An 11397-nucleotide genomic window follows, 5' to 3' on the forward strand; every position below is an offset into this window, starting at 1 on the left:
ACATGCATCGCAGTGAGTACAGTGGCTGTGGCTTCTGTTACCTGAGATCAATGTCTCAAACTATTAAGGGGAAAAGTTCCAGAAATAAATAATTCATGAGTCTTAAGCTGCACACACCATTTCTTGGTGGCATGTTGAAATCTTATGCCTTCCTACCCTATCTTGCTTGTGATATGGACCTTATCTTTTTTTGGGGGATGGGTTTCCAAGACAGGGTTTCCCTGGATGTCCTAGAACTTGCTCTGTAGACCAGGCTGGCCTCGAACTCATAGAGATCTGCCTGCCTCTGCCTCCCGAGTGCTGGGACTAAAGGTGTGCGCCACCACTGCCAGGTGGACCTTCTCTTTCTCCAGAGTATCTAGGCTGTATTCACTACCCACCCATTAGTCATCTGGAAGTTGTCTTTTTATCAGATCAACTTCTATGATTTCTCAGAGCTTCATTATTCATTATCACACATGAATAAGTAATGATACTGGCAGTTTATTATAGCATATAGTTTTATTTTGTTTATTATTAGTTGCTCATCTCTTACTGTAATTAATTTATAAATTAAACTCAGTTATGTGAGTAGGAAAAACAGAGTAAACATAGGTCCAGTATTATCCAAGGTATGAGGTAGCCACTGGGTATTTTGGAAGGAGTGCTTTGATACTTAGAAGCCTTGGTTTGACCACTGGTGGCTTTTAGCTGCCAAAGGTCATGTTCCACCTTTCACTGATGCCTCAGTCCAAGCTCAGTAATATATCTCCATCTCAAGGCTAGAAACTGGCCACAGACATGAGCTGAAACATGGGTTCATATTTTATGAGATGCAGATAGGGAGACCCCTTCTAACTGGCAGGGAGGCCAACAGTGACTGAGGCCCATGGAGAAAACAGATGGACCAAAGGTGGTACTCCCAGCCCAATCTCACAGAGCAGGGCAGAGGCTTGTGAGGTCTACTACCCAGGCACACCCCAGATACCTAACCCATATGGTGGGCATTCCAGGGTCAGCTCCAGCACCGTTTCCCTTAGATACTCTGTATTGATCACTACCAGGATGGATACCACAGGAGAGGGGAACAGCAGGGAGCCCGGTGAGGCAATGTAAAAAAAGCAGGCAGAATGAATTTGGGGTAACTTTTTCCTCCCTCAGTGGAACCAGTCATCTCTGGAAAGATTCATGAGATGAGCTAGCCACTGACTTCACAAATAAATATCAGGCAAAAGTATCAATAGAGTGGCCAAGGGTGATGCACATACCAGCACCTTGGAGACTGAGGCCAACTGGGCTATATATTAAATAATGAAATAAAGAAAAAGAGACAGAAACTGTATCCAGAGGGACTGTCCTGACTGAAGCAGTACCTGTGAAGGTAATTCTATGGGACCTATAGCTTGATTTTTTTTAATTATTTATTTTTATTTTATGTGAATAGTGTCTTGCCTGCATGTATGTCTGTGCTCAACAGGCATGCAATGCCCACAGAGGCCAGGAGAGGGCGTCCAGTCCACTGGAATTGGAATTACAGCCAGTGATTAGCCTTCATGTGGGTGGCAGGATACACACTGGGGTCCTCTGGAAGAGCAGCCAGTGCTCCTTTAACAACCGAGCCAGCTTTCCACCCCCTATAGCCTGATTCTTCATCTGCTACAGCTTGTGCTTTCACATGTAGTCTCCTACTTAGGTGTAGATGTAACCAACCGTCTTATTAAATAAGAAACACAGAACCAATGTAAAAGAGAAAGCCAAGTGGTCAGATCTCAGAGCTAAAACCTTACCCTTCCTCCTGCAGTGGTCCTACCTCTCTGAAAGAGACCTAATTCCTGTGTGGTTGTCTTTATATAGTGTTTCTGTTCTGCCTTCTCATTGGTTGTAAACCCAACCACATGACTGCCTCGTCACTGCCTGTCTGTAGAGACTTCCAGGTCTTCTATGGTATTGAGATTAAAGGCATGTGTCTCCAATGTTGGCTGTATCCCTGAACACACAGAGATCTACCTAGTTCTGTCTACCAAGTGCTGGGATTAAAGGCGTGCGCCACTACCGCCACACTCTTGGTATGGATCTAATAGCTCTGACCCCCAGGGAACTTTATTTATTAACGTGCAATTAAAATCACATTTCAGTACAAATAAAATACCACCATATTTAGGGCTTCTACCGTGTAACAAAATAACCAGCCTCGAATCACACAGCTGTAAGCAGGCAAGGTTTATTTATTTTTTTAAGAGATTTGTTTTTATGTGTATGAGTGTTTTGTCTGCATGTGTGTAAATACACTGTGTGTGCAGTGCCTGCAGAGTCCAGAAGAGGGTGCTGGGCACCCTGGAACTAGAATTATGGGCAGCTATATCTCTCCAAGTGGGTGCTGGGAAGTGAACCCAAGTCCTCTGCAAGAGCAGCAAGTGTGTCTACCACTGAGCCATCTCTCCAGGCCCCGAAGAAGAGATTTAAACACAGATCCCTCATCCTTGATCCAAAAGGTGGGGATGATAGTGCTTTTGGATTTTGAATTTTAATTTATTTTTAAAATTTTGAAGTTTTGAAACATTTGTATATACATAACAAAATAACTTGGAAATGGGATCCAAGTTTAAATGTAAACTCATTTAGGTTTTATTACACCTTATACATATAGCCTGGAGCTAAGTGAAAGAACGTGTGTGCACACTTGCACGTGACTGAACCTAAGACCTTACAGTGCTCTAGCACTGAGTCCTGACCCCCCCTTTGTTTTTTTTTTTACATTTTGAGATGGGGGTCTCACTAAGTTGCCCAGGTTAGCCTTGAACATACTCTGGAGCCCAGGCACGCTTGAATTTGCCATCTTCCTGCCCCAGCCTCTACTTGTTCTGATCCTGTCTGCAGCTTGAGCCCCTCCCTCGGACCCCAGCCTCACTTCAGTTCCCCAGTGCACTCCTTCCCATCGGCAAGTGCCACACCCGACCCCCAGGGCCCACTCCAGCCCGCTCCTGTGACCACATCCTAGTCAAACGCTGCCACCTCCACCCCCACCCGTGGCTTGGCCTCCAAACTTGGGCCTTATCCTTGGCTCCTCGCTGTCTCGAAACACCGAATCCTGTTGCTCTCCTGTCCCTAGCCGGCCCCCACAGAACCACTTTCAGTGGACCCACCCTCACCCATGCCGCAGCCAGCTCTCCACGGGTGAAATTGGTCTCAAGGCTGGCCTCTGCAGCGGCTTTACTCCTTTACAGCCCTGTAGTCACAACGGCCCTTTTAAAGACTGGAAGTCGGTGAAGCCCAGTCCCAGGGGATTCATCTACGAAACACTCCGCAGCTAAGGCTCAGGGAACACCACTGCGGAAGAGCAGACAGGAAGGCTGTAAGAGTCAGAGGTCAGCGAGTTTGCTGGGAGATTGTATTCCCTGGTAACGTCAGAAACCACGCCCACAAAGCATGACTACCCAGATGTGAGTGGAATAAAGATAACAACTATGGACATGCCACAGTGGACGGGGGACGTCCATGAGGACTCAGTCCTCCACAGAGGAAACTATAGGAAACTATTGATTGCTGTGAGTGGGAGCTGGGCAGGTTACATTTAGGAATATACATGTCTATACATATACGTATATGCATGTAACACAATTAATGAAAAAAGAGGCCAAGAATTAGAAAGAGAGCAAGGAGGGATATATGGGAGGGTTTGGAGGGATAAAAGGGAAGTGAGAAATGAAGTATTAAATCTTAAAAAACGACACTCAGGGTGGGAGCCGCTGTCCTTAGCAGTCCGGGCTGCCCTGCTGTGACCCTCCCTCCGTGTTCTTATTTCCTCCCCTCCCCCACCCCCTCCAGCCACAACAGCCTCTGTGTGCTTTGACAGCAGAGCAGCCTTCTGCTTCGAGCCTACCTCAGCAGCCCACACAGAAGCCCAGCACCCCATCCTGCTGCACCCCGTCATCCTGCTGCACCCCGTCCTGCTGCACCCCATCATCCTGCTGCACCCCGTCCTGCTGCACCCCATCATCCTGCTGCACCCCGTCCTCCTGCTGCACCCCGTCCTGCTGCTGCACCCCGTCATCCTGCTGCACCCCGTCCTCCTGCTGCACCCCGTCCTGCTGCACCCCGTCCTCCTGCTGCACCCCGTCCTCCTGCTGCACCCCGTCCTGCTGCACCCCATCATCCTGCTGCACCCCGTCCTCCTGCTGCACCCCGTCCTGCTGCTGCACCCCGTCCTCCTGCTGCACCCCGTCCTCCTGCTGCACCCCGTCCTCCTGCTGCACCCCGTCCTGCTGCACCCCGTCCTCCTGCTGCACCCCGTCCTCCTGCTGCACCCCATCCTCCTGCTGCACCCCGTCATCCTGCTGCACCCCGTCCTGCTGCACCCCGTCCTCCTGCTGCACCCCAACCTGCTGCACCCCGTCATCCTGCTGCACCCCGTCATCCTGCTGCACCCCGTCATCCTGCTGCACCCCAACCTGTTGCACCCCGTCCTGCTGCACCCCGTCAACCTGCTGCACCCCATCATCCTGCTGCACCCCGTCATCCTGCTGCACCCCATCATCCTGCTGCACCCCATCATCCTGCTGCACCCCAACCTGCTGCACCCCGTCATCCTGCTGCACCCCAACCTGCTGCACCCCGTCATCCTGCTGCACCCCGTCATCCTGCTGCACCCCGTCAACCTGCTGCACCCTGTCATCCTGCTGCACCCCGTCATCCTGCTGCACCCCATCATCCTGCTGCACCCCATCATCCTGCTGCACCCCAACCTGCTGCACCCTGTCCTGCTGCACCCCGTCATCCTGCTGCACCCCGTCCTCCTGCTGCACCCCGTCAACCTGCTGCACCCCGTCCTGCTGCACCCATTTTCTCCACAGCACCATGAGGGCGGGCGGGGTGTTTCTTCTGCTTACTGAGCTCCAGGCCTTGGAGCCTTGCACACCATAGGTGCTCAGTAAGTACTGACTGAGACGAACAATTCACAGCGAGCAGGAGCCTCCGCGCCACTGAGCACACCGCTCAGGGACTAACGCTTTTTATGCCAGCTATCTGTAAGCTTTGAAATCCTCTGGGTAGAGCAAGGCTGGCCTGGGGTGGGCTGCAGGTGGAGTCTGAAGTCTGAACAACGTTCCCCACTCACAGGGAAGAGCCCTAGAGGAGGCTCCAGCCTCAGAGCACTAGGTGCCTGGGTAAAGGGCTGAGAAGGATGTACACAGACAGGCAACAGTCCAGGTCACCTGATGTCCACGGGGCATCTGGGTCCCGCAACCTGAGGGACCCACTACACAAAGTGCTAGGTCTAAAGTCCCACGGACCAGGGTCCCTTCATGAAATTTCACTGTGACAATAGTATGAGGCCAGCCTTTTGATTTCAGCCCTCCGTGTTTTCAAGTATCTATTTCAAACTTTTCTCTACAAACCTTGACCACTCCCCCCAGCCTCCCCGGGAAACTTCACTTCCTACTGCACAGAAAACACAGAAGTCATCAGACCAGAACAGCCTCTACTTCCTGCCACCACACCTGTGCCTCCCTGCACGGGGGCCACGATCTGCCCTGGCTCTCTCACAGTGGCGGCAGAGGTAACCTCGGAATTCAGCCAAGCTCCCCAGCTGGCAAACGCCTGCCCTGGACTCCTGGGCAGCATCTGTGGTTGCTTCTCATGCATGCTCACCTGCTCTACATTAAATCTCCACATCAGCCAGCTCCATCCTTCAGTTTCACGGGACTGAGCAGAGCCAAAGCTCCGGATTCTCAGACGTCCCTGGAATCCCTGCGCCTTGTCCCCACTAGCCCACATCTCATTCCACACAACCTCAGCTTCCCAAGAAGGACATACACTCTCACCACCCCCAAACTTCTCTTTTCAGGCCCCTTGTGACTGACTTCACTTGTGCCACTGGTCATCTGGTCTTCCCTTATCTGTCCTTGAGGCAGCTTGTGACACAGTTAACCCCCAACTATTCAGACTTAACACAGGTACTTTAAAATACTGGCAAGCTTCCTTGAAACCAACTGAGCTGGCATGGAAGATGGTGTACCATGATGTGAGGTCCACGCCTCTCCTCTCAACCCAGACATCCTCCCCTAGAGACCCACCTGCACGACTGCAGACCTCAGACACTCCAAAGTCGGTGCATCCAAAAAGGAGCAGACGGCCCGCCTTGGGCTGCTTTCTCCAGAGTTACTTCTAGGAAGATATTCATCCCCTTCTCTAGCAATGAAGCCAGCGCAACACACGTCACCTATGGATTCTGCCCATGTCCCTCAAACCCTATCTGGTTTTGTAGCCATGCCATTTCGTTCTGCTTCTTTTACAAAATACTTACTCTCATGTGTGTGAGTGTTTTGCCTGCATGCATGTGTGTGCACCACATACACACAGTGCCTTCGGAGTCCAGAAGAGGGCATCAGATCCTTTGGAACCAGAGTTATAGACCATTGTGAGCTGCCATGTGGGTGCTGGGAACTGAACCCAGCTCCTCTACAAGAGCAGCCAGTGCTTGATGGGGGAATGTCTTTCTGTACGCTGCGAATATGTGTTGCTCTGATTGGTTGATAAATAAAGCTGTTTGGTCTATGGCAAGGCAGCTTAGAGGCAGACAGGAAATTCAAAGGGAGAGACAGGAAGAAGGCCGAGGGAGATGCCAGCGAGCTGCCCAAGGAGCAACATGTAATGGGATGCAGGTAAAGCCACGGAACATGTGGTGACACATAGATGAATAGTTATGGGCTAATTTAAGATATAAGAGCTAGCTAGCAAAAGGCTTGAGCCATGACCATGCAGTTATACTTAATATAAGCTTCTGAGTGATGATTTTATACGTGGCTGCGGGGTCCATGGGGCTGGGCAGGACTGGAGAAAACTTCAACTACAAGTGCCCTTAGCTCCACCTCCCCAGCACGGCTCTGTTTCTTTTGTCTTTGATTTATGCTGACCTGGGAGATAGGACAAATGTTCCTAGGCTGTACCCAAGCTGTGTTCCCAGCGCCTTCCTCAGGAGGCAGAAGACCCTCTGCAGTATCTGCTTAGCCTGGTCCCATTCACCAACCCTCCTCCTCCAGTTCTAAGCCACCCGGGGGAAGCCCTGGCTGGTGACTACAAGTCAGCCCCACCACTGCCTGCTCCTGGTGACCTGGAGTCTCTGGTTCGCTTCTCTGGTCTGCTTTATTTCCCTCTGATAGGTCCCTGTGTTGACCTTCTACCAAATGCTATTCTTCTTTAAATAGTCCGCCTTGGGTCTTTCCAAGGACCTAAATCCTAGCCCCCAAGCCTCTGCCTCTGAAGCTGCCTGGGACTCATTCTACCTAATCCCCACTGTGTCTTGTCCCATGAGGTCTCTGGCCTAGACTAAGAAGAAACAGCATAGGATGACATAAATTTCTGGTCTATGCTGGCACATGGAAGTTCATCTGCTAGCCTGTCTGCTTTAGGTCAGGCATGCCTTCCCCAGATCCAGAGATCTCACAACTCTAGTGCTGTTAACACACAGCCTTCCTGAGCTCTCATACTCTGGGCTTGGTATGGATATTGGCTCATTTTTCCCGTCCAGAGCCCCAGGTGGGAGATATCACCACCTCTTCAAGCCAGTGGGACTAAGATCCTTATGAGACTTGGGCAACTTGCCTTGATCACATGACCATACCCAGAAGGTCAAAACTCCAGATTTGACTGCTTCTTATGCCGAGACACCAAATACCTACAATCCCAGCATTTGGGAGGCTGAGGCAGGAAGGCTGCTACCAAGTTCCAGGCCAGTCTGGGCTACACAGTGAGTTCAAGGGAAGCCTGAGCTATATAGTGACATTTTATCTCAAAAATAAAAGAAAGCAATCCAGATTTGAATCCCAGCCTGCCAGATTATGCAACCTGCACTCTTCCACTCTGACATACCGAAAGCAACGTGTGTGAACCAGTAAGGCTTACAGAGACAATCTGCAGTACGGTGGAAAGAAAAACAGAATACAGACAAACCTGGGGACTGAAGAGAGTAAATGTATACTTCAGGCCACCCGGGAAAGTGGTTCCGAGCCTGGTCAGGGACCCTAGGAAAGCGGTTCTGAGCCTGGTCAGGGACCGGACTAGAACAGGGAGACAGCAGTGGACCTTGAAACAGTTGGAGAACTGGGAGGAAGAAGCAGCTTGAGATGAGTGTCTAGGGAGCTCTGGAAACACCACATTGAATCAAGGTGACTAATACTACAGAAATCAAGTGTCTTTCCTTAAGCCTGGAGGTTTAAGCCTCAGAGTGGGAAAGAACTCCAAGAGAGGAGCCTAGGGACAGAAAACTGACTTCCGGATACAGCCACATTGGCACTTCCAAAGCTGGAGGGGGGTGGGAGGAGTAAGGGCCAAATTAGGGAACCCCAGTGGGGACACAGCCGGCTCCAGGGAGATGGCTGAAGACAGCTGCAAGGCGCCTGCTGGCGACAGAGGATTAGCAGACCTCAGGAGCCTTCACCAGGCCTCTGGGCTGCAGAGCAGGTGCAGGGAATCCCGGGAGGCCGAAGCCAAAAGGGCAGACTCTTTCCATGGGCTTCCAGTGAACTTGGGAGAAGAGAAACTGGAAACACAGCCTTCAGGTCAACAGCAGAGTGTAGAGGGCTTGGACCAGGAGCAGGGGCGGAGGGGAGGGAGCAGCGGAGGGAGCCTGCCTCAGGAAGAAGACAGACATGGTTCTCCATGGAGGAGCGCCGCTTGGCCTTGAGGGAAGAGAAGGCTGCGGGGAGATTCCAGAGGTGTTTTGATTCGGTGAGGAGGGAAACTGACTTGGCACAGGCTGCCGAAATGAGCGTTGCCCTCTGGGCTGTCATGGATGCAGAGGGCCGACATGCACACATCTGAGTGTGCCGCAGAGGGCACAGAGGCACAGGTGCACATCACAGCCAGCTGCCTGCGACACTAACATGCAAATGTGCCTAGGACTAGAGTCCCTGTCAGGACTAACGAGCAAGCAAGCAAGCGTTTTCACTTTTATCTCGCGGTCTGCCATCCCACCTCTTCCTGAGACAGGGCTTGCCAGAGGCCATGCATAGGAATTCCTCAAGCACTGTTTTCTCAGCAAAGCACCACAGAAGTGCTGGCCCAGGCCTGGGAGTGGTGGTGGCGGCAGGTGCCCCAGCCCTTGGGATTCCTTGTCTGTCCCATAGAATGACTCACCTCTCCCTAACGGTGCTGTAGACACCCACCTGCCACCCCTCCCACAGCTCCGCAGGGGCACCAGCTCCTGCCCAGAAGAATCAGAAAAGCTACAACCAGGGCGAGAAAGCACTCAGAGACTGTATCTTCCCTGCGTCCCGGTCATCTGTTTGTTAAGTCTTTAAAACTGCAGTTGTGGGGCTAACATCTGGCTGGTGCTCCCATCCACCTGTCTAGAGAATCTTGGCTTCTTCTAGTTGACATATAATGGCAAGAACTATAATGGAGTTGAGTTGGGTCCACTCCTATCCCTGTGAGATTTCCTTATCACTTCTGAGTTCCAGCTTGCAATCAGGTGGAGTGGGAGGAAAAGCTAGTCTGGGAGAGAGAAGCTAGTCTGACGTGAAAGACTATTAATAACCCGAAATCTTAGTCTGATTCCCGGGGTCTAATCAAGGTCTCACTAACACCTGTCCTCGGTAGCTGGGAGACACACCCCAAATAAACTGGGTGCAACTCAGCCAGCGTCTTTTAGGCTAACCAATGCCAGATTCCAGGCTAGACAAAATCAGACCCAGGTCCTGCCCCAGGCACTTGGCTGCCTGAGTGGACGGAGTAGGTTTGTTCACACAGCAGGAGCAGTCTCCAGCAGAATGTTGCCCACATTGCTGGGAACAGATGCTCCAGGTACTTATGGGAATCTGGGTCCTCTTGCTGACCCCTCAGACTAAGGAGGAGGTAGGCAGATGTGGCTCTCTGAGAAAGCTGAAGCAGAAACCTCCAAGTCCCACGCCTGGCCCAGCGGCAGAGCTCAGGGGTTGTTGACACACGGTGCTTCCCCTCACCATCTGGGGGATGTGGAAAGCTGCCCTGACTCATAGGGTGTCGTGGGGGACCAAGGAGGACGAGGGACAGGAGTGATGAGCAAATCGGTTCGGAAAGGGACAGTTTTTCTCCCAGGCAGCTCTCCTTTTCTTCAAGGTCCCCCTCAGTAAGGCGTGTTTCTCCCACTAGTCTAACGGGACTGACTCAGAGGCCTCGGCTCCCCCACCTTGTAAGTCACCCCCAAGACACCCAGGACACGAAAGCTCCTACTCCCAGTGGCTAGGCCCCCATGTCATCCACCCACATCCAACCGGTTCTCTGCTGACGTTGGCCACGCTTCCCCCACACCACAGGCCTCAGCCAGGGACCCTGAGAAAGTCACCCTTCTCTCTCACAGCCCCTTTCCACAAGCTGGCCCTTCAAGAGACCCAGGGAAACTACAGTCCAGGACCTGGGGCTGACCCATTTCCTGAACTCACCACAGGAACAGAACCTAGGCTTTTCCGACCATCACCTTCCATTCATCTTGCCTGCCGCCTTTTTGCCTTTTATGTTCAGTTGTCCAAGGTGGCAGGTTTTCACTCAGAACCTCAGTCGTGTTAACACTCCTGGCTTTGGGCCGTACGAAGCACATCAGACAGTTCTATTCTCAGAATGCTTTAACCAATTTCTTCGCATTTTAAGTCTTCCCCAGCACTTTAAAAATGCATATATTCCTAGAAAAAGGAACCATCCTCTTTGGCCCCAATGCAGTTTTCACACTGCACCTATGCCCAATATTTACTACACTAAGCTGGTGGCTGGATGCTTTTCTCACGGCTGGGTAGGGCTGGGGAGAAGGGAGCCTCTCCCCATTTCACCGACCTTAGCCCACAACCGAACTCCGACCAGCTCCGGGCCTGCCGCGGAGCGATACCGAGTTCTCAAGAAAGGAAATCTGAAACAGCCAAATATGGAAAGTCAGCAGGACGGAGTGGAGAGGCTGAGGAAGAAAGAAGCCAACCAGGGTGGCCCAGAGGGACCTGCAACAAGAGTCCTCAGAACTGTCAGACCCCACAGCGGGCTGGCAGGGAGGTCAAGCCCTTAATGGTGTGAAAACTGTCTCCGCCCACCTTGCTGGGTGCTCACCTCTAGGCGCGGCTGGGCTGAAATCTAGAACTCACCTTCTGGGAAGTCGGGTGCTGTCTCCAAACAAGCACGCACTATAGCACCGGTGCAAGTTCGCGTCCCTGGCATTAAGCTCACGTTAACGAATTCTGCTTGCAAAGTCTTTCATAGGGGCCGGGACCGAGCGCGGGTGTCCCAGGTCGCCTTCGGCCTGCCGTCCTGAGCCGCTTTCGGTTTCAGAGTAGCTGGGACGGTCCGCTCACCCGGCCTTCGCCACCAGTGGGGCTCAAGGGGCACCGCTGGCGCCCTACGGCGGCAGGCACAGGGCTGCTTCGCCTCAGCTGCAGACGCCGTCCAGCCCTAGCGGCGGGCTCC

At 52.3% G+C, this 11397-nt stretch overlaps 1 protein-coding gene across 1 annotated transcript in view; it reads right to left on the minus strand.

Annotated features, from left to right (window-relative positions):
• Positions 1 to 11397, minus strand: part of Traf5 (TNF receptor associated factor 5) — a 42981-nt gene extending 31584 nt beyond the window's left edge. The window contains exon 1 of the mRNA XM_042258869.2: positions 11079 to 11397. The gene's annotated coding sequence lies outside the window, so the exon portion shown is untranslated. The remainder of the gene's footprint in view (positions 1 to 11078) is intronic.

Source organism: Peromyscus maniculatus, chromosome 11 (genome assembly GCF_049852395.1).
Source record: "Peromyscus maniculatus bairdii isolate BWxNUB_F1_BW_parent chromosome 11, HU_Pman_BW_mat_3.1, whole genome shotgun sequence".
Lineage (NCBI taxonomy): Eukaryota > Metazoa > Chordata > Mammalia > Rodentia > Cricetidae > Peromyscus > Peromyscus maniculatus.